This window comes from Bombyx mori, chromosome 18 (genome assembly GCF_030269925.1).
Source record: "Bombyx mori chromosome 18, ASM3026992v2".
Classification (NCBI taxonomy): domain Eukaryota; kingdom Metazoa; phylum Arthropoda; class Insecta; order Lepidoptera; family Bombycidae; genus Bombyx; species Bombyx mori.
The window spans coordinates 11,137,715-11,161,823 of record NC_085124.1 but is presented as its reverse complement, the minus strand read 5'-3'; the positions used below and the strand labels follow the sequence as shown (position 1 = coordinate 11,161,823).

At 39.7% G+C, this 24,109-nt stretch overlaps 1 protein-coding gene across 17 annotated transcripts in view; it reads left to right on the top strand.

The window, feature by feature from the left end:
* The window catches only part of LOC101738175 (spectrin beta chain), an 82,203-nt gene that overhangs the window by 1,304 nt on the left and 56,790 nt on the right, over window positions 1-24,109 (top strand). Inside the window, exon 1 of one of the 17 annotated variants that reach the window (XM_062673715.1) lies at window positions 5,719-6,013. The exons of 14 other annotated variants lie outside the window; for them this stretch is intronic. The gene's annotated coding sequence lies outside the window, so the exon portion shown is untranslated. Of the gene's footprint in view, window positions 1-5,718; window positions 6,025-18,191; window positions 18,379-24,109 lie in introns of those variants that run through there. 2 more of the 17 variants (XM_062673713.1, XM_062673716.1) reach the window with 2 other exon arrangements.

The window sequence follows — 24,109 nt, the reverse complement described above, 5'->3', positions numbered from 1 at the left end:
CAGTGTAGTCTGCATCTAGCAAATTGCCACATCCTTCAATAATCCATACAACCACACACTTTAGAACACACTTTTTGAACTTTTTGGCCCTAGATGCCATCTGTTCTAGAGCCAATGTACCTTCCCAATATGCCAATATAATGTCACTTCAACCTCGTAATAATTGGGCTATATTGGTTATCACAGCTATTCTAGCTATACCTTCATTCTCCATTTAATCTCTCACAGAAATTATCCATTTCAATAAAACAAAAGAGATAATATGAGATTTGTAAAACATCCAACTAATCTTCAGACTGATTAAAAATATTGCTTTGAATGTTGGATAACTTTATTGTGGTGAGCTTCTTTCTTTTGGATCTTTAAAACCACATGCTGTATATATTCAGCTACTAATTTAGGTTTTTTTACATGCCAAAATAGATTAAACCATTTTCTGTTAATGTTTTAAGCTCCTCGCACCAGAGAATGCTCTTTAATATTTGGTAAGTATCTTTTACTGGAGAAATGTTTAATTGAGCTGTCATAGTTGAGTATATACAAGGATTTTGTCCATAGCCTCTAGATCAGAATCAGCGTATATTATATTTAGACAGACATGGCATTATGGTATTATTAATCCTTTGATTGCCGTGTAGGTTGCCAATACCCTACGTGGTGCACTGAAGTTCTTATGTCAATTTCTGTTACTAAGACACTGAAATGTCTAGTAAACTCTGGACAACTATGAATCCGAAGATACTAAGAATGAATCTATTTCAAATAGCCTAAAAGACTAAAATATATATTAAAAACAAAAGTTGACAATCCAGGCACTTGATAACTGTTTCAGTGCTCCAGATAGAGCACCAGTGACTTACATGCCAGTCAAAGGGTTCAGGGATCCCATTTGTCTCTACCATTTCATTAAAATTTTAATAATAATTATGTAATTGAAAATATATAAATTTCAAAATAAAAAATGGTTCGGTCGCATTCAGTAAATTAAAAAATGTGTTCCCGTCCAAAATCGCTCAGTGCCTTAAGAAACAGGTGTAAACTAATGTGTTTTACTAGTGATGACTTACGGTTCCAAGATGTGGTGCTTCACAAGGGATATTTGTAGGAAGCTTAGGGTCGCGCAGCGAGCTATGAAGAGGGCTATGCTTGGTATTACTCTACGAGACTGAATCAGAAATGAGATCTGTAGAAAAGCCAAAGTTGCTGACATAGCCTCTAGGATTAGCAAGCTGAAGTGGCAGTGGGCAGGCCACATAGCGCGGAAATTGAACGGCCATTGGGGTGGAAAAATCCTCGAGTGGAGACCACATACTGGCAAATGCAGTGTGGGACGGCCACCTAACAGATGGATCGACGACTGGTGAGAATCGCTAGGTCACGTAGAATACAGGTGGCAATGAACCAGCCGCACTGGAGATTGGTTGGAGAGGCCTATGTTCAGCAGTGGACAGTGAACAGGCTGAGATGATGATGATGTCAATTTTACTTATGTAATGTTTCGATGGTTAATATTACCTGGCTAGACTATACCTAATAATATAATATAATTTTAAATGGGTATAAATTGTCCAGAAACACAAACTTTCTTATTTTTTAACTCATTTGGATGATACTTAATTGTAGTTAAATGCATAATTCAATATATAGTGTGTTGATAATATTACTCACAATTAAATTCACCCATAGTAGCCATAATGGCGCTGATAGAAGTGATAGATGAATATGTGAAAGTACTACCTATTTATGTTGAAGCAATTATGCATTATTGTTAGAATAGTGGTATAGTTGTTATGTAATACAATAGGGATTTGGGTGGCTTTCATCATTGACTTTCATCAAGACAAACATACATTCAGTCAGTAGATGCAATCATACAGAGTATATAAATTTGTGTAATGAGGATGTTAATTCAATATTTACCATTTATATTATAAACTAGTCAAATGAGACCTGGCATTTCTGGTCCATTTTTATTTTACTTTGATCTGATCACTACCTAATTTTACAAGATCATCACAGGCCAATATGAAGATTTGCTGAAAATTTCATCAAAATCAATTCAGCTGTTTTGGGTTCTACAGGGCTCATACATACATTAGACCAATATAATTTGAGACCAATATGTATTTAAAAATAACCTAGTATGTTTCAAAATAGCCAAAAACTTTTTTTCTTTGTTTATCAGATGGTTTTCTTAATCTATTTTGTGAAGTTAGATATAGTATAAATATTGTAAAGAGCTTTAGTATAATTAACAAAAAAAGAAAAGAGATTTTTTCCACAATTACAAATAAAAATTTGAATAAGAAAACAAAAGAGAAAATGTGATACATAAAATCAATCTATCTCTTGAGCTATTAGTGATATGACCATATTGAATATTAATCAGTAGTATTCTATTCATATATTCAGTAGTATAATCTATGTTATCACAGTATTAAAACATCAATTTTTTTATAAAATCATGCAGATATTCACTAAGTTACAAACTTCTTACATGTAGTAGTCGGGGTAATTGCCAAACTGTAAATGACGACGGTGACGTCATGAAGATGCACATTGCATTTACGTGACGTCACCGTTACTAGAATTTGGGTGTGAGACAGGGGGTGATAATTTACCTATTTAAATATTGATTGATGGCAGCTCATTTCAATGTTTCTTTCCAAAAGAAGAAAAATAATCTAGTGGCAAAACATAAAAAGATCTTGAGGTTTATTACTTAATTATGAAGACAACTAACAAATCTAAACGTAAATTTCCAACATAATAATATTTAATATTAGTTGATTGTTTGTTAACTATATTAATCGTTTAAGGTAAAAGCACTAATGCTAGACACTTTAAGGACAAATCAAACTTCATTCTCAGTTATCAAATGTATTTATCAAATATTATATTAAATCTTTTTTTTTACTGTTAGAGCAACATTTAGAGATCAATTTTTTCATATAAAATATTTCAATACTGTTGTAGTTTCTACAAAAAATTACAAACTTGTTAGTTTTGCCATAGACACTAAAAGATGACAGCATCGAAAATCAAATCCACCAAAAATTGACATCAGTTGGCACTAATAATAGACACGACTTTAACGTTAGTTTTGTTATAAACAATTATAATCAATCTTAAGATCATCAACTATTTTCTTAACGCTATCTTGTAAATTATCTTTTCCTATTGGAAACCCTTGTTTGACCATAGCTTTTAACCATGTTACGAGTATTTTTCTATATATTCGGTTAAATAACAACTTCTTCCCATGTTACGCATAGTAGGTGTCTTTCCCTTGACTTTATTTAATAAAGTTACTCGTGGAACTCAAAATTTCTTTGCCGCAGTAGCTATCGGAACGCCCCGCCTCATACCCTGGACCAGGAGGGTCAAGTACTTGGGAGTCACCCTGGATGCATCCATGACATTCCACCCACATATAAAATCAGTCCGCAACCGTGCCGCTTTTATTCTCGGCAGACTCTACCCCATGATCTGTAAGCGGAGTAAAATGTCCCTTCGGAACAAGGTGACACTTTACAAAGCTTACGGCCGCTTATAAGGCCGGTCATGACTTACGCGAGTGTGGTGTTTGCTCACGCGGCCCGCACACACATAGATACCCTCCAATCCCTACAATCTTGTTTTTGCATGTTAGCAGTCGGAGCCCCGTGGTTCGTGAGGAGCGTCGACTTACAAGACGACTTGGACCTCGAACCGATCAGAAAATACATGAAGTCAGTGTCGGAACGTTACTTCGATAAGGCAATGCGTCATGGTAATCGCCTTATTGTTGCCGCCGCTGACTACTCCCCGAATCCTGACCACGCAGGAGCCAGTCACCGTCGTCGCCCTAGACACCTCCTTACGGATCCATCAGATCCAATAACCCTTGCATTAGACGCCTTCCGCTTTAACACTAGGAGTAGAGATCCCGGTAATCATACTCGTCGAACTCGGCAAAGAGTTCGACGTGCAACCTAACCTAAGCATCAGCCCGTTGAGTTTCTCGCCGGATCTTCTCAGCGGGTCGCGATCCCGATCCGGTAGTAGATTCATTCGCGAAGCAGCTACTCTTGAGTTATTAGGTCTCCCTTGGAGGCGCTCGGGTAGCTGTTAGCAAATTCCGCCCCTTCTGTCCTTATGAAACTGGTAAGGCCTCAGGGCCACCAGTAAACCCTCAAACATATACATTCTTTTATGGCTTCTTCAATATTGGCTTCAGAGTATTGAAACATCTGACCCTTTACTGGCGGCATCGTGCTCGAAACTTAAGCTGAAATTAGTTGATACTAATAGTTGACATCTGGTATACCCTAATAGTTGACACTGTCTTCGTTTAGTTAGGCTCGTGCAAAATGAACGAAACTCAGATTGAAACTTTTGTTTTACAACATAAAGGCTGAATTTGAAGAAAATTAAGCTAACAAATTCAGTTCGATGTAACCCTAGTAGAAGACACACGTGTCATCTTTTAGGTTTTGATTCATTTTTGGTACTAATAGTAAACACCACTTAAAATTTGTACAAAAACAAACCAAAATAACAAGGAAATGGTCCTAATAAATCAATAATTTCATACATTTATAATATCGAAACCAACAGTAGCCAATAATTATAAAAATATAAGACAAAATCACACCTGTTAAAAGTCAGATGGCTTAAAGAAAACGCTAAGAATTACGCGCAAAACGTCAACCTGCTCACATTGTTTGTTGTCAACTGATGCCATTTTGAAATTTGCTTCTAACACTGTACGCAAGCTTTTGAGAATGTATCATAGATGGTACTAGGTGTCTTTAACATCAATAGCAATGTTATTTAAGTGTTTAGTTTCCTTATTAGAATAAATTTTTTTTTAAAGTGTCATCTTTTAGTTCAATGTCCAGCATTAGTGCTTTTACCTTAGGTAACTTCCAATAAAAAGGGATTACATACATAGTTATAAAAAAGAACATCTATACTAATATTATAAAGAGGAAAGATTTGTTTGTTTGTTTGTTTCGAATAGGCTCCGAAACTACTGGACCGATTTGAAAAATTCTTTTTCCATTAGAAGCAGACATTGTCCCTGATGAACATAGGCTACTTTTTTTAAATATTTTTTTATTTTATTTTTTTTGTTTCATGTGTGTTTTAATGTTTCCGAAGCGAAGCGAGGGCGGGTCGCTAGTTTTCAATAAAATTATAATACCGAGTACGTATTTGAAATTTTGTCGTCACCCACTTTGAGACGTGAGGTCGAAACCTTAATTTTACAGAAAAACCAAGAACCCGCTCCTCAAATTGGAACGGACGATTGGTTTGCAGCAGAAATAGGCTGGGGTTTGGTGCGTTCCCATGCGTGTTAATACGCTATCCCAGTAGTGGGAGTAAGTGTTCTCAATAATTCAAATGAGTCCGCGCGGGTAGGTACCACCACCCCGCCTATTTCTGCCGTGAAGCAGTAATGCGTTTCGGTTTGAAGGGTGGGGTAGCCGTTGTAACTATACTTGAGATTGTAGAACTTATATCTCAAGGTGGGTGGCATATTTACGTTGTAGATGTCTATGGGCTCCAGTAACCACTTAACATCAGGTGGGATGTGAGCTCGTCCACCCATCTAAGCAATAAAAAAAATAAAAGAAAAATTGAAGACAACTTCAATCTAAAACATAATTAACATATAAAGAGATAAACGGATATGGCATATTTAGGTGTGAATTAGATGACAAAAATGAAAAAAAAAAACGTTTTATTCAATATTAAAAAGATTCGTTACAATATTGTGTCACAAGGGTAGGTTTTCCGAGGGGAGGGGTTTACGTGAACTAGGGATATGCGGCTCGCCGGCGCCGGGAACTCGATCAATAATTCCACCTCACTCACTCACAGCTCACTTTGCCGAGTCAGACTCGCGACGCGCTTGTGTTCCGTGGCGTTTCCTCGTCTTGTGTGCTTTCGTGTAACCCTCATAATTGGAACTCGGTGCAGTGATTTTGATTCGATGGCCGAACGTTTTGAGATGACATAGTTCTAAGTAAGCAGACGGTATGTCCACATTTTCTGTGTATATGGCACTATAAACAAATTTCCGGTTTTATTGACGTTGTAGTTTGTTCTATGGGGATCAATAGCGTTATTTGACCATGACTACTGAGGTCAGCGCTTTTGCTTAAAGCTATAGGCTGTTTTTGAAAATCTATCCCATTCATTCATACCAATATTTTTCTTCATGATTCATAAAATTTACTTTGGGTTTAATTAATACAATACCTTCGATTTTTTTCAAAGGTATTTGAACATAATATATTCATTTTATTTAATCATTTCAATTTATTATATATTATCCCTCCGTATTTAGTTTTAACATAACATCCACGCACCCATTCCTCGTAATGTTAAATAAACCAAAAATAAATTGTATGTTAAGGTACTTCTAAATATTTTTTTTTATAATCTCGTTAAACTATCTTCGATTACACAATATAAGTTATGTTAAACTTAAAATTTATATCAGCAGACCCTGAAATCTTGATTTTTAACCTACTGTTCCAATTCCATCTGAATGAATAAATTTATTCATACAGCAACTTCGATGAATCTGTCATGGTTCTTGAGTTCAACCTATTGACCGATCTATATGTAAAATGACTAGACAGAGTCGGAAAATTCTCCAGACGGATTCGCCGGTGCGTTGAGAAAACGTCGCTATTTGCAGAGCCGACCATGCCCCGCCTCCTACCGTCTCATCGGGGTCACGCGCAGACGTACTAAACTACAGAATACGCATCAACTGTCTAGGCAGGGCAAAATCTGAATTTACATATCCCCAGATACAAGTTTCATAACCGAGGATTATTAATACAAATATAAAATGTAAACCAAATTTTTCTATACTAAGGTAAAAACTTTTTCAAGGTCAATTAGACCAGACTGCCGTTCTGTTGAGTACAATGTCTGAGTATGATATCATGGAGCATTCAATTTCATTAGATAAGTGATGTCATCTGTTATATGATATGCTCTATATGTGCTGGTTTTCACACAACATACGCTTGTTTTTATTTTTTGAATTTGACCAAAATAAGTATAATAAATATTGAAGTCATCCAAATAGGATACATATTTTTTTTAGCTTATCTGTTTTTTTTTCTGATAAAAGTAATATTGCAGTAATTTACAACAATGTAGCCAGAATTTAATTTGTTGGAAAAAGCATTACTTATTTCTTTGACCCTTGTTTTATTTGCGGTAATATCCGGTGATTCGTTTAAATCCTTAGTTAAGGAATAATAATGCCCATTTCTGGGAACCATATACACATCATAGTACACTCAAGACTTCGACTAATTTACGGACCCTCGTAACAATTTAATCAGGTTGGCCGTGAATTCAAAAAATACAAATACATGTAGGTATTCCAATCGAATCCGGCATCAGTTTATCGTTATAATTGAAATACATAGGCGCGTCCTCTAAATAAATATTATAAACCAAAGATTTTACACGTCAATCGTAAAAAGTGAGTTTATTTTGTAACACTGATTAGCATAATATCTCGATAAGGCGATTCAACAAAACTACTAATCTGGTATTATCTTCGTAATACCAACTTTTGATATGACGAAATTTCGAATACCGGAATTTCATTTAAAATAATACATTTTAATCTATCTTCTATATACTTATATAAAAATGAATTGCTGTTCGTTAGTCTCGCTAAAACTCGAGAACGGCTGGACCGATTTGGCTAATTTTGGTCTTGAATTATTTGTGGAAGTCCAGAGAAGGTTTAAAAGATAGATAAATATAAAAATGCGCGGAATTAAATAAAAATAATTTTGTTTTCCCTTTGATGTCTCCTCCGTCGGACGGAGCCCGTCATGACGTATGCAAGCGTAGTGTTCGCTCACGCAGCCCGCACCCACTTGAAATCCATTCAGGTTATTCAATCACGATTCTGCAGGATAGCCGTTGGAGCGCCTTGGTTCCTTAGGAACGTGGATCTCCATGATGACCTGGAGCTCGATTCAGTTAGTAAGTATCTGCAGTCGGCATCGCTGCGCCATTTTGAGAAGGCGGCACGACATGAGAACCCTCTCATCGTAGCCGCTGGAAATTACATACCCGACCCAGTAGACCGAATGGTAAACCGTCGACGTCGCCCAAAGCACGTCATTACGGATCCTCCTGATCCATTAACGGAACTTTTAGGCACCACAAGCACCGGTCACCGTCCTCGTCGAACCCGTCGCTTGCGACGAAGGGCTCGACGAGCGAACTAACCCATAGACACAGCCCACTGAGTTTCTCGCCGGATCTTCTCAGTGGGTCGCGTTTCCGATCCGGTGGTAGATTCTGCGAAGCACTGCTCTTGCTAGGGTCAGTGTTAGCAACTCTCCGGTTGAGCCCCGCGAGCTCATCTACAAACGTTAGGGTGAAGCTGAAATAGCCTCTCAAGGCTATCAGCATAGGTAGGAAGAAAAAAAAAATCGGACGGATTCCTTTTGTTTGTTTTATACAAAAGTTTAGGTCCTTTATTTATCGATTGAGGCACTACGAAGTCTGCCGGGTCAGCTAGTAATATAAAATAGATAGACCTCTTTTTTTCGCAATTATAACTTTTGCGTTATGAAGCCCGTTTTCAAGGATGTAAAGTTGATGACGTTTTATTTCAATTAGAGTTGGATTCGGGAATGTTGTCTAGTAATTAAACGGTATTTATCTCTATAGGCGTCTTCTGACCTCGCAATTGACCCAGAGGAACAGTGTGTCGTTTTATCGTAATAACTTCATTTAAGATGAAGATCACTTGATACTTCCTTCATGTTCGGGAGTTGATGCATATTATTTAAATATTATAATAACTCTTTTTTTTGTAGCAGTTTAATGGTTTATTAACTACTTTTTTATGTTAATTAATATGAAGTTTTCTATCACAATTTCTATTTTTCTTTTTATAATTCAGAATAGACAAAGTTTCGTTGTTGTTTTATCCATTTAAACGTGAATAAATTTATATATTATGTATTCGTACAGCAGATATAGTTTTAGAAATTCAAGAATTTAAAGGAACAATGTATTTATGTAGGTTGCCGTCAGTTTACTTGTAAGTTGCATATTACGAAACACAAAACCTTTGACGACGCACGTGACAAAACTAATGTAAGCTAATTATTACATTAGTCACCCTACAATGACATAATGTTAATAATAATTAGAAGAACTATGTAAGATAATATTTTTAAAATATATTTTTTTAAACGATAAAAACAACACTGAGTTTCCAGTTATTGACTAAAATGTTGCTTTCTGTGGAGCCGAGCTTTTTATAGAATCCTAATTTTAGTACAAGCTTCTATACCGAATGTTACCGTTGCAGGTGTAAGCAGGACTAAGTAAGTAAATGTATCTGTATGTAAAATTAATAATTAACCTTATGTATTATTACTTTAGTTCAGATGGATTCATTCTACTTATTTTAATCTTACATAATGGGTAGTAAATACGAAATTAATCACTGATATCAAACACAGCAATATAAATGTCTCAAGTAAGGATTATGATTGAACAACTTTCACTAACAGAACAACAACTATATTAGTACATGCTCGAAACAGTAATTCAAGTTTTAACTATAGTAAAATAAACATTTCTCTTGTCGAAGCGACGATGTTACGTGGCCCAAATCAATCGACTTCCGCCAGCCCTTTCACGGCTGACTACGGAAGATGTTAATTGCACTAACAAAATGTTATAGAGTACCTTCTTTAATCTCAAACAACTGACTAGAAAATGGCGTTCTTGTTTATCAACATACTCAACTACATTCACTTTTAAAAGTTATGTTTCGAGAAATTATTTATATGTTTTTACTGGTGGTAGGACCTCTTGTGAGTCCGCGCTGGTGGGTACCACCACCCTGCCTATTTCTACCGTGAAGCAATAATGTGTTTCGGTTTGAAGGGTGGGGCAGCCGTTGTAACTATACTTGAGACCTTAGAACTTATATCTCAAGGTGGGTGGCGCATTTACGTTGTGGATGTCTATGGGCTCCAGTAACCACTTAACACCAGGTGGGCTGGGAGCTCGTCCACCCATCTAAGCAATAAAAAAAAAAAAATTTTTTTTGGTTAGCTAGAATGTTGGATCAGATTTTAGCGTTTGTCTTGAAAACAATATACATTTACGCCTAAGGATATTACTTAGTATTTTTTTTGTTAGCGGCTTACGTTAATGACGTTTATAGGCGATCATTAAATGACTCCTAGCGTCATTTAATATTCTGGCTGTGAAGTCCTGAGTCCCGCTGTGGCGGGGTCGTCGACCTTTAAATCCAGTCCACGTCTTGCGCTCCGGCAAACGTTGCGACGGTTCTCTTTAGTTTCAGTGCTCGCTGCCGTACAGTGTGCTTACTGCGAGTTTTTTAACTTCCCGATCGCGTTAAAGTTAACTCAAATTTGTATCGACGCTTGAAAGGCAAACGTGACTAAGCGACAATGCGTGAACTTTACAGTAGACTGATTTAAAGTTGAAATACCTGAAAAAAATCTATTTTAACGAATCTAGCTGTGGGATTGAAATGATTTTAATAGACCTAGAATTTTTTTTTTGCGCATCACCTATTATGATTATTACCTATCATTTATGTACAAAGCAGTTATTGACGCTTAGTCACGTTTGCCTTGCAAGCGTCGGTATGGAGTTGGAACAGCGACCCTAGCGGCAAACGAAAGGAAGCTTATCGAAGACAAAATCATTTTCTTGTCATTAATAATAATACTCTTAAAATAGTCAGTTACGCATTGGTTTCGTTCTATGAAATCATGCATTGATTCAATAATACTAAATTGAAATTGCTACCTCTAAATCTAAAATAGCACTACCCGATATATAAGATTGTTGTAGTACTAAATAGCGTTCCCAGAGTGTGACGTAATTCGTTGGATATTCGTACAAAAGAGAGTACGTTTTTTGTATTTGTACCCAACGATAAGTCGTTACGGTCAGTCCCTTTGATAAAGTACCACAAATGAGAAAGCAGGTTCGTCATTTCAAAGCATTATCAGTGCCGCTAATAGCATTAACGATAAAACGTCATTAAATATGGATAAAAACGTGTTTTATAAAACTCATCCCTAAGTTTAAGAGTACAAGACTGAAATTTGTTTTTAATCTGACAATCGACTACTGTTTTTCGAACATCATGTCAAGCATGTTACAACCACTGAGACTTGACCTAATAAAGTGTAGAGATGTTTGGCGGCAATACAGTCATGATCTAGAGCTTCGGGAAACGCTTAAAAAAGTAGACCGAGAGTCAGCCTCCCGTCTACGCTAGTAAAAAAAAAACTTGTCAGTCGAATACAGTGACTATCAAACTATTTCATGTTTTTCTGACAAATTCGGAACACGCGAACGTATTTTGTTCTCACAATGAGTTAACAGTACCTTCGTATTCTTCATAGTATTACCGACGTTGGCTGCAAACCAGTTCCACATTGGCCGGAATTTAATTAATAAAACAGAATGCTTCTTTATTTCAAACTAGCGACCCGCCCTCGCTTCGCTTCGGAAATATTAAAACACACATGAAAAAAAAAAAAAAAAAAAGTAGCCTATGTTCATCAAGGACAATGTCGGCTTCTAATGGAAAAAGAATTTTTCAAATCGGTCCAGTAGTTTCGGAGCCTATTCGAAACAAACAAACAAACAAATATTTCCTCTTTATAATATTAGTATAGAGTATAGATTCCGACCTTTAGTTTTTTTTTTTTTCCTAAGCTGATGGTCTAGAGAGACCATATCAGCGGCACCGGGCTAGGTAGGCTGACGATGTTGCTAACACGAGTTCTAGCAAGAGCCGTGCTTCGCAGAATCTACCGCCGGATCGGAAACGCGACCCACTGAGAAGATCCGGCTAGAAACTCAGTGGGCTGTGTCTGTGGTTTAATTTACTCGCCGAGCCCTTCGTTGTAAGCGACGGGTTCGGCGAGAACGATGACCGGTGCTTGGGGTTCCTAAAAGCACCATTAGTGGATCGCGAGAATCCGAGATAGTGTGTTTTTGGCGACGTCGACTGTTTACCATTCGGTACGCAGGATCGGCAATGTAGCCTTTAGAAGGAAAAATGTTAGAATAACAAGAAAAAAGTCCTACATACAATTTTGACCACTCAGCGATGACTAGTACGTATTATTAAAATAACAGTAGAACTTGTTCTATATTCGCTTGTTTCTAATTGCGTTATTTTACTGCAAGCCTGCAACGAGGTCATGATTACGGAGTGAACCACTCACATAGGTTTTATGAATACAAAGAATTTATTCATTTCGTTAGCTTTCAATAGCCTCGGTACTGTGGTTTCTTTGTGTGTAGTCTGTGTTCATATTTTTACTGTATTTTTTTTTAAATGTTATTCGTGTTAGTTTTTTGTAATCATATATTAACAGGTTGAATTAAAGTTATAGTTATTGTATACAAACCACAGTCGGCTGTTATTCGAAGAAATATCTTGGGACTAGTGGAACCCGAATAAGCTCTGCTGTGTTTTTTGAAATCGCTCGCGCCTCATCTTCGACTTCTTCATGGTAATTTGGACAGAAAACTTCCCTAGAGTACCGACAATTCTACCAAGTTTCATCACAAGTTTATGAACGGCTTAGGGGCACATAGGAAAAAAATGTAAAGAGATTTTGGGGGTTGATTGCTTCCCGCTTCCGTAGGTTTAACCCGCGATTCCCTACAAGTGACCCCTGGGTGGTGCAAAACGGGAGCCGAATACATAATCGGTGGTAGGACTTGTCCGACTGGCTGGCGACCACCCTCCAACTAGAGTCCGCCGCCAAATAGCCTAGCTGTGTTCCGGCGTGTAGGTTGGAGAGCCAGTGTTATTCCTTCCCTTTCCTCTTCCTTGTTGGGGGTGAATCTTGGCGATACCTGGAACATGCGGAGCAGACGTGCGTGTGAGCTCGCGGGACGTGATTGTTTGACGGGGGTATAGGGAGACCCAGTGAAACGGTGTTCGCCGCCGCCCGCCGGTCAGTTGGGGACCTGAACCCGGGTGTCACTACTAAACTCCGCCCCGGGAAGCTGTCCCGCCAACCGGTGTAAAATCCTGTCGTGCGGTCGTCGTGCCGGAGTCGGAGACCGGAGTGGATCCCGGCGATCGCACGCAGGGTGGACTGGGGGCCCTTCCATGCCCTGCGTCGGTTGCTCACGCAACCCGTAGTCGAGCACGTACTGTGCTCCGCGCTTTATTCAGGTATTGTCACGATTTCGCCTCGAACATCCTACCCCACCCAATCCCACTCTCCAAATAAAAAAAAATTAAAAAAAATGAAAGTTCGAAAAATTAAAAGGGTTTTGTCGGCGATTCCCCATTCCACATTTAATGTGGATTTCAGCAATGTAAGGGGTCTACATAACAACCTCGACGCCGTACACCACCATCTTGAGACGGCGCAGCCTGCCCTCCTTTTTCTGACGGAGACGCAGATATCTGCTCCGGATGATACTTCGTACCTTGAATACCCCGGCTACGTATTGGAGCACAACTTCCTGCGTAAAGCCGGGGTGTGTGTATTCGTCCGGGCTGATGCCTGTTGTCGCCGTCTACGAAGCCTCGAACAACGGGACCTGTCCCTCTTGTGGCTGCGCGTAGATCACGGGGGCTGTACCCGAGTCTACGCGTGCCTGTACAGGTCCCACAGCAGTGATGCAGGTTCAGCTCTGATAGAGCATGTGCAAGAGGGGACTAACCGCGTGCTTGAGCAGTACCCATCTGCGGAGGTGGTGGTTCTTGGAGACTTTAATGCTCACCACCAAGAGTGGTTGGGGTCCAGAACCACTGACCTCCCGGGTCGGGCTGCCTATGATTTCGCCTTGGCCTACGGCCTCTCCCAGCTGGTGACACAGCCCACCCGTGTCCCAGATATTGAGGGGCACGAGCCTTCTCTGTTGGACCTTCTGCTGACCACCGATCCAGCCGGATACAGTGTGGTGGTCGACGCTCCACTTGGATCGTCTGATCACTGCCTTATCCGTGCTGCCACACCACTCTCTCGTCCTAGTCGTCGAACGACGACCAGGTATCGAAGAGTTTGGCAGTATTTGTCAGCAGATTGGGATGGATTGCGTGAGTTTTACGCATCCTACCCATGGGGGCGGTTCTGCTTTTTCTCTGCTGATCCTGACGTCTGTGCGGACCGTCTTAAAAACATGTCTGCTCCAGGGGATGGAATTGTTTATCCCCTCCTCTGAAGTGCCCGTTGGGGGTCGCAGCAGACCCTGGTATAACAATGCCAGCAGGGATGCTGCACACCTCAAGCGGTCCGCATACGTTGCATGGGATGATGCTAGGAGACGTCGGGATCCTAACATCTCAGAGGAAAGGCGGAAATATAACGCCGCTTCCAGGTCCTACAAGAAGGTTATTGCCAGGGCGAAATCGGAGCACGTTGCTAGAATTGGCGAGCGACTGAAGAGCTATCCCTCTGGGAGCCGTGCTGGTCGCTCGCGAAAGCTGCAGAAGGTAACTTTTGCAGGTCTAGTCTCCCACCACTACGCAAGTCCGATGACAGTCTGGCCCATAGTGCGAAAGAGAAGGCTGACCTTCTGGTCAAACTCTTCGCCTCGAACTCGACTGTGGACGACGGGGGTGCCACACCACCGAACATCCTCCGGTGTGATAGTTCCCTGCCGGAGATCTGCTTTACACAGTGTGCAGTCAGGCGGGAACTCCGACTCCTGGACGTCCATAAGTCGAGCGGGCCAGACGGCATCCCTGCAGTGGTTCTGAAAACGTGCGCCCCTGAGCTGACGCCTGCGCTAACGCGTTTGTATCGCCTCTCTTATTGCACTAACAGGGTTCCGTCTTCATGGAAGACTGCCCACGTCCACCCTATCCCCAAGAAGGGTGACCGGTCGGACCCATCGAGCTATAGGCCTATCGCGATAACTTCCTTGCTTTCCAAGGTGATGGAGCGAATAATTAATATACAACTCCTGAAGTATCTGAAGGATCGCCAGCTGATCAGTGACCGACAGTACGGTTTCCGTCACGGTCGCTCAGCTGGCGATCTTCTTGTATACCTTACTCACAGGTGGGCTGAAGCCTTGGAGAGCAAGGGCGTGGCTCTTGCTGTGAGCCTTGATATCGCGAAGGCCTTCGACAGGGTCTGGCATAGGGCACTTCTGTCGAAGCTACCATCTTACGGAATCCCCGAGGGTCTCTGCAAGTGGATCGCTAGCTTTTTGGATGGGCGGAGCATCACGGTCGTTGTAGACGGTGACTGTTCTGATACCATGACCATTAACGCTGGCGTTCCACAAGGTTCGGTGCTCTCCCCCACGCTTTTCATCCTGTATATCAATGACATGCTGTCTATTGATGGCATGCATTGCTATGCGGATGACAGCACGGGGGATGCGCGATATATCGGCCATCAGAGTCTCTCTCGGAGCGTGGTGCAAGAGAGACGATCAAAACTTGTGTCTGAAGTGGAGAACTCTCTGGGGCGAGTCTCCAAATGGGGTGAATTGAACTTGGTTCAATTCAACCCGTTAAAGACACAAGTTTGCGCGTTCACTGCGAAGAAGGACCCCTTTGTCATGGCGCCGCAATTCCAAGGAGTATCCCTGCAACCTTCCGAGAGTATTGGGATACTTGGGGTCGACATTTCGAGCGATGTCCAGTTTCGGAGTCATTTGGAAGGCAAAGCCAAGTTGGCGTCCAAAATGCTGGGAGTCCTCAACAGAGCGAAGCGGTACTTCACGCCTGGACAAAGGCTTTTGCTTTATAAAGCACAAGTCCGGCCTCGCGTGGAGTACTGCTCCCATCTCTGGGCCGGGGCTCCCAAATACCAGCTTCTTCCATTTGACTCCATACAGAGGAGGGCCGTTCGGATTGTCGATAATCCCGGTCTCACGGATCGTTTGGAACCTCTGGGTCTGCGGAGGGACTTCGGTTCCCTCTGTATTTTGTTCCGTATGTTCCATGGGGAGTGCTCTGAGGAATTGTTCGAGATGATACCGGCATCTCGTTTTTACCATCGCACCGCCCGCCACCGGAGTAGAGTTCATCCATACTACCTGGAGCCACTGCGGTCATCCACAGTGCGTTTCCAGAGGTCTTTTTTGCCACGTACCATCCGGCTATGGAATGAGCTCCCCTCCACGGTGTTTCCCGAGCGCTATGACATGTCCTTCTTCAAACGAGGCTTGTGGAGAGTATTAAGCGGTAGGCAGCGGCTTGGCTCTGCCCCTGGCATTGCTGAAGTCCATGGGCGACGGTAACCACTCACCATCAGGTGGGCCGTATGCTCGTCTGCCTACAAGGGCAATAAAAAAAAAAAAAAGATGTTATTTCCATTTAAGCTTTAGATTCCTTCTCCTACCTATGCTGATAGCGTTGAAAGGCTATATCAGCTTCTTGACGTGTAGGTGAGCTCACGGGGCTCAAACCTGGCCCTAGCAAGAGCAGTGCTTCGCAGAATCAACCACCGGATCGGAAACGCGACCCACTGAGAAAATCCGGCGAGAAACTCAGTGGGCTGTGTCTATGGGTTAATTCGCTCGTCGAGCCCTTCGTCGCAAGCCACGGGTGCGACGAGGACGGTGACCGGTGCTTGTGGTACCTAAAAGCACCGTTAATGGATCGGGAGGATCCGTAATGACGTGCTTAGGGCGACGTCGACTGTTTACCATTCGGTCTACAGGAGCGGGTATGAAAGACATATACAATTTTGTGCTTCTTACTTTGAAATCGACGGAGCTCCATACAATTCCAATTATTGCTCTCTTATTTTTGGGTTTTATAAATAAATGTGAAATTTCCAATAATTAGTAATAAATTCTTACAATAAACAATTTATCGACAGCCAAAATTTCAAGTTTGTAACCCAACGACTTGGCTCTGGGTTAGTAAACAATTCGGTCAGAACAAGTAAATATAAGATGTTTATTAATCAGATATAGTACACTTATAAATGTTACAGAGGTAATGTTTTATTACTATTCTCAGTGAGCGAACACTTGAATTATTCATAACGAGTCTATGGACACGAGTGGACAATGCTTCACCTATTTTTATTCTTCGTAACATTCATTAGTCATCATTGAATCCTTTTTACAAACCTATGACGTCATTCTTCAAGACGAATGGAAAACAAAAAAAGTCTTTCGAATTGTTTGAACGTAGATAGCAATGCACTCTTAATTACATTTTGTGGTCAAATAGTACATTATGTAAATGGATATTAATTGTATATTCATCGTATTTTTGTCGTTAATTTTAATGTTTCCGTAGAGTATTTAGAAGTTTTCTTTTATCACATTAAACGCTTCACTTGATCAACGTTAAAGTGAGTTTGTAATAACATTTTTTATGTTCGCTCATTGTGAGTTATATTGACCTAAATAGGTGGTAACGTCATCGCTCTATCGAGGCATGTGGGCGCTGGCTGTGAGAGTAAATGTTCGGGAAAAATGAAAAAAACTCGTGGCTAACAAATTAATATTTGTTTTCAATACCAATGTAATAAAGTCGTTTGTTTTTGGAACGAAGTTCCTTATGTCACGATGAGGAGGGGTACCCTAACTGGGAAAAAACGTCCGTAACGTAAGATTTTTATTAGTAATGCACACAGTGTACGACTTAACTTTGTAATACCGTTCAGAAAATAACATTTTTTTTATCATTAATTACCACGATCTCAGAGCGTTCGTTTGCGCAATACACTAACTCTTATGAAAACAACCGTGAATGAAGTGTACCACAATAAGTTCGCACGTTACCGAACGACCGTGGGTTGTTGGGAAACCTCCAGTTTTATCTTCTTTATACCTCGAATAGAACTTAAAATTAATATTTTTATAATAAGGAACTTTGTTCCTATCCGGTGTCCCACGACACCACACATCTTTTTTATTTTAGCGAAGCTTGTAATCCTCCGGATATTCGGATGAAATTTGTATGGCTTTCCATGAAATCGACGAGAGATATTATAGCGCGTTACAACACACAATCGTGGAGATCGCTGTGTTTGTGTTGTGTTGCTGTAAAACCGGTAGGTCGCCGGCGCGCAGACATGAGCATCGCCGGCCTTCGCGGCAGTTGCCGACGCCCGATGACGTCACTCCGCTTATGTCATACCATTTACAGGCTATGTTAATGTCTCGGCCTTCCGAAATTTACCTGCAGAACACAGCATTTATCAGCCTTATCGTTCGTGGTCGGTTTGACTTCGTTCTCTGGCTTCCACGCCAAGTTATTATTCATAGATTATTTCGGTTGTTTCGTTTAGTGATCACGATGATTTCTTTAGAGGCATTCTTGATTCATTCATTCTTCGCGAGTTTCTGACGGACGCGCTTTATTTAGAACAACGATTACGATCCCAGGTACTCGAAAAATTTGGTTTGTTTTCTGACGCATATTGTAATAAGCTATTAAAATCTTGTGCGGCAATCATGAATATCAAGAAATATTTTCGAAATATGGTCAGGTCAATAAGTTGTTAATTGTAAAAGTTAGAAATTATTTATAAAGGAAAACATGGCTGAAGAATTTAACATTATAATTGTCAAACAATTACATCCTTTCGTACATGACCTATGTCCGTACAAGCTTAGGATATTTTTCCAAATATACGAGTATACTTCCAGTCTATCTTTTACTTAAATAAAAATCATCAAACAGTTCTACATTACCAGTACCGAGCGCAAGGTTGCCAGCATTAAATGAGGCGCATCCTACTCTACAAAGTTCAGTGCCGGCTCCCACGCGTATTTTACTCATTGACTTTACTCGCCCGTGCTGACCGATGGTGCAACCGCGTTCATTCCAAAGATGTCCATCTTTGATAGATTACTCAATATTTTTATTAATTTGAATTGAAAACAGCTTTTCGCTTTTGAAATGTAAATTATGATATACTTATATCTAATCAAACTCATCGAAATCAAACTGGAGTTCTAACTAGAGATATTATTGTGGAGTCCCACATAGATATGCTAAGCTTGCATAGAAATTGAAATAGGTAGATGTATTTATTGTGTGAAAGTACAAACTATCTAATCAAATAATTCGATTCTGATTCGTTCAGTATCACCGGCGTCCACGCGAAGAGCTAAAAATAAAAAATCCACTTTCATTTTGATGTGAGCTAGCGTTAGCTGCGTAATGTCCAATGTCCGGTCAGTGACTGTCACGCCACCCCCAATTGTGGGTGGTGGGTGGTAATCGCGGTCTTGGTAAATGGAGGTATATCATTAATCTGTTTAATGTAACATGCGCCCTACAAAAATGTGCTAATCTTATACTGCCTAATAGTTTTCATTGTTAGTAGTACTTTGTTGTCGAGACTGTAGCGAATCATGGTTTTATTTTTAGACGACCCTGTCAATTTAAAACCGATTCACGTTCCAATTAACGCGATTTCTAATTTTCTCAATTACTACTCATATACTCGTCGCACTGTGAACCGGATATCCCTTTGTTTAAGCTCCACGTTTCGTGCCTGTGACGGTTTTGTTTATTATTTATAACAGGTGCTCGTGGTATTGTCGGAAAGGGGAGCCGTTTCATGTGAGGGAGCCTTTTTGGTTATGTCAGTTAATTAACAACGTGACCCGTGTCTGTCAGACGAGACTATACACGTAAAGAAAACGTTTATTGTTTAAAACTCTTTAGTTTTTAAAAGGATTTTTCTTCAGTGTCATAGAGTAAAGTCTGTCATTGAGGAGAAAGAGAGCTCAGTTTTGTTTAGTTTATTACTTAATACTGTTTAATTTTTTATATGTTTGTTTTAAAGAGAGTGACGGCTTTAAATGTTGTTTTCTTATTATACATACATATAACAGAAAACGAGTTAAGCCTCTTATTGTTTATTCATACTGAAGTACCCAATATAATTATAAACATTTCCTCGAAATAATTCTGGAATGTACTATGGGGCTTGTTGTTTTCAAACATTCAAGCGGAATGACGCTGCGTTTTTTTTTGCAAATTTGCAAATGCTTTCCAGCTAAAAAACAGTTCGAGAGCCGTGTATTAGGTTACATCATTCAACCTTAGCAGGCAACGCGAGCGGGTCGGGCTTCGGGTGTGGTCTATATTTGGGTTAATGGATTCGTCCGCGCTCCGCCACCAACATGGGAAGTGCCAGTTAGTACTATCATCCGCTACTGCTTGTGTGCTTCACGCAAGAACCGTAAATCGAAACTCGTGGGGCTCAGGTAGTTAAACGTAAGAACACAATTTTATCAGAATGTTTGCAGTCATCGTGGCCTAAAGGTTAAGACGTCCGATGCATTCGTGTTGAGCGATGCACCGGTGTTCGAATCTCAGGCAGGTACCAATTTTTTTAATGAAATACGTACTCAACAAATGTTCACGATTGACTTCCACGGTGAAGGAATAACATCGTGTAATAAAAGTGAAACCCGCAAAATAATAATTTGCGTAATTACTGGTGGTAGGACCTGTTGTGAGTCCGCGCGGGTAGGTACGACCGCCCTGTCTATTTCTGCCGTGAAGCAGTAATGCGTTTCGGTTTGAAGGGTGGGGCAGCCGTTGTAACTATACTTGAGACCTTAGAACTTATATCTCAAGGTGGGTGGTGCATTTACGTCATAGTAGGATGTGAGCTCGTCCACCCATCTAAGCAATAAAAAAAATACCTCTCAAACATTTACCGGTTTACAACTAGCGTAGTTCGCCTTAAGTAGGTTGCAAAGGCTGCATTTTGATCATAAGCTTTCCTTGTAACCGTCTCCAACTAAATAGTCGAGTTCATCTTTCGCGGAAACGATTTTGTCGAGTTAATGATTCTATATTTACGCTGTGATGTCACAGTGTAAATATGTCACAGCAGAACACATTTTGTGTAGCGCGTCATTACGAAATATTGTTTACTGTTTATTTTTATAATTGATACCGAAATATCCCGATGTTAGAGTGGATTGAAACAAAACTGAATATTTATAAGATTTATTCCGATGCATCTAATATCGAAGGCTAATAAAAAAAACAAACAAAACAACTAAACGCGTTGTTTAAAATCAGAAGGCTGTGCAGAACCGTCAGAGTGTGACGGTTTCTGAATAAAACATTTGTACGTACAAACGTACAGTTAATCAAACTGTATTCTATGGCAATCGCAATAAGGACTACGAGCAATAACGGGATTTCTACGATAGAAATCGCATTCTTCCTGCGTTTGTAAAAGGGGAACATTAAATGCACATATTTATGAATGAGTTATGCGCGTAGTTACTACCACGGTTTGATGGATAGATAGTTCAATGTGATGCAAATATTCTCGACTGAGACTCGGTTCGGTGGCTCCGACGTCATTCTACCTACATTATATAATGTTTTGAAGTTGTTTTTATTAGCTACGATAAGAGAGATGAGTTCATGGCTTACCGTCAGATGCAGCGATATTAAATATACACATATTTCTTATACTAGTGTTTGCCGAACGATCGAAATTCGACCTTAAACTGACTCTTCAAGGTTTATTTTTGACTATACTTACAAAACAAATTTAGATTTTGATAACCCTAAATTTAGCGTTTAGCATAGCTAAACAAAAATTCAGTTAACAAAGAGAACAGAACCTAAATGCTTTTTTCTTTAGCTATTTATAAAATATACAGATTCAAAATTATTATTATATCGTTATATGAATGCAGCCGCCTATTGGAAACTTTTCAGATAGAAAAGAAAAATACGATTCAGTTGAGGTTGTAATATGCAAAAACACATAATATTTTGTACTAACGCGAATAAACTTTACGATAACACAGCTTATATTATTGGAGCATATTAAAGGACATTAGTCGAGTTTAGGAATTAAGGATATCCGTTGACTAAACCGGATCGAGGTCTGGGGCATAACGGGAAACCCGTCGCGGAACGCCTTGTGTCCCCTCATTGCGGATCAGGGCTGACTATAATCCTTTTTTAACACGGCACTCAAATACCTAATACCTGACGCTAGAAATTGTTGTATGAGTTACGCACTCTAGTTTCACGCACGCGCACTCTTAAGGGAAAATATCCTGTATTTTTTAAGGGTAGGCTGTTGTTTTGACCCCGGTTAAAATTAGACCCAGCGGCGGGCGGTCAAGTTGGGGTGTCTGGGTTCTGGTAACGGCTTAGAGACAGCCATTTACGTAAACAATCAAAACGTGAGCTACAAGCCCTATTCTGATGTGGCGTGCCGCCTAGTCGTTTGCTAGACGCAGGGGGGGGGGTTAACTTAATCCAAGCCTGTATTGATCTATACTCTGGGCATTATACGTGCTATATTTCTACGAATTTGATTGATCACGAACAAAAATCCGGAAGGTATTGTTTAAGAAATTGGAATAAAAAAGTTTTGATTGGTTTAGACAAGTGATCTGTTACAAGTTAACACGTCAATGTAACACTATATAAATTTGGATTAAATTAACTTACCTAACTATTTGATAACAAATACGACGGTCGTTCTTAATAATAACGATCTATTCCAAATAACCGTAAGATATGAAACGTCAAGACTTCGAAGCAAGAATCGAATATTTGATCGATATAGTCCGGGTATCGCTTTGAGGTCTTATTTCTCGACCTTATATCGATTGGCTGTTGACGGTGGCTTCACACTCAGTTAAATGACTGCAATAATACCTTATTGCATATTATAATAAACTAGCCGTACTAGCCCGATTCGCTGAGCATTTAAAATTAACATTAATATTTATTGTCATTATTATTAGGGTATATAATTCTGATTATATCAGCAACTAGCTATACCCATCCGCTTCGCTGGTCATTTAAAATTAATTATTATTTCGCACCCCCACAAACATTCTCATCATTAACGCCCCCGCAACTGGTGTAGGGAGTCCAACACTCATATAAATATTAGCCTATCCATTAAGTACATGTCTTTTCTACATGGATACCAAGTTTCAAGTCAATCGGATGCATGGTTCAGTAGTTATAACATAACATCCGTAAAAACCACTGTAAATTTATATATTAGTATAGATTACCCATATAAACATTTCATAAACTACATAATAAAAAAAACATCTTAGAACTATTTTATTTGCCGTTTAAAACATCGATCCAAAATTCAAGAAGGGCATTTGAATGTTATGCTTAATACGGTGTCTATGTTTAATGTCAATTAGTCATCATTACCTCATTCATAGACAGGGGAACCGCCCAATGCCTCGGACGTGGCATCACATATTTGTGGAATAGTGAACTGAGTTTAATGAGTTTCAAAGCTTTTTTTTTTGTAAATAGCAAATGAGCTTGTAACGTGCACATGGCTAGTGTCAACAACGATTTTTTTCATTTTTAATTTATTGTTTAGAGCTTTATTCGTCGTAAACATTACAATAATGCATTTTTGTTTATCTGTGTAGATTTTTTATAGATTGAATTTAATTTTTTCTTCCAACCCAGTCGCGTCATTTCATGGTTTTGTAATAAAAGGAAAGAAAACACAACATTGAATGACTTACGTTGTAATTACCACATTCAGTAATGCAGCCCATGGAAATTTAATAGGCCACAGCCAATGGGTGTATCGACGTCGTGATGTCTGCTTGCCGTAGGTGAACGACCTCTGCGCTTTCCTTGCCTATTCGAAAAGATTGCTTTGTTCGACATTTTGGTTTTTGTTCTTGCTTTGATTCGTGCCAGCTCAGATTCACGTTTATGTAATGTAAGTACTTTTATAACGGCCGGTATCGTTGTGTAAGATCGACCCAAAACCGGTTCGTATTCAGTTGTTTCTCAAAAGTCAAATGTAATGACTTTTTTACTCAATAATCGAGAAGCACATTTTAAAACTTTAACGTGTTTTCGATTTTAATGATTTCATTTACTAAATATATTTTTTCTTTATTTTTCTAATTTAAAAATAAAATAACGCTCCAAAAGCTTGAGCCTCTGAAATTCTGGTAGGCAGCGGCTTGGCTCTGCCCCTGGCATTGCTGACGTCCATGAGCGACGGTGACCACTTACCATCAGGTGGGCCGTATGCTCGTCTGCCTACAAAGGCAATAAAAAAAAAAAAAAAAAAATTGTGTGCGCAGGAGCAGTTGTTCATTCTCAATACCATCTTAT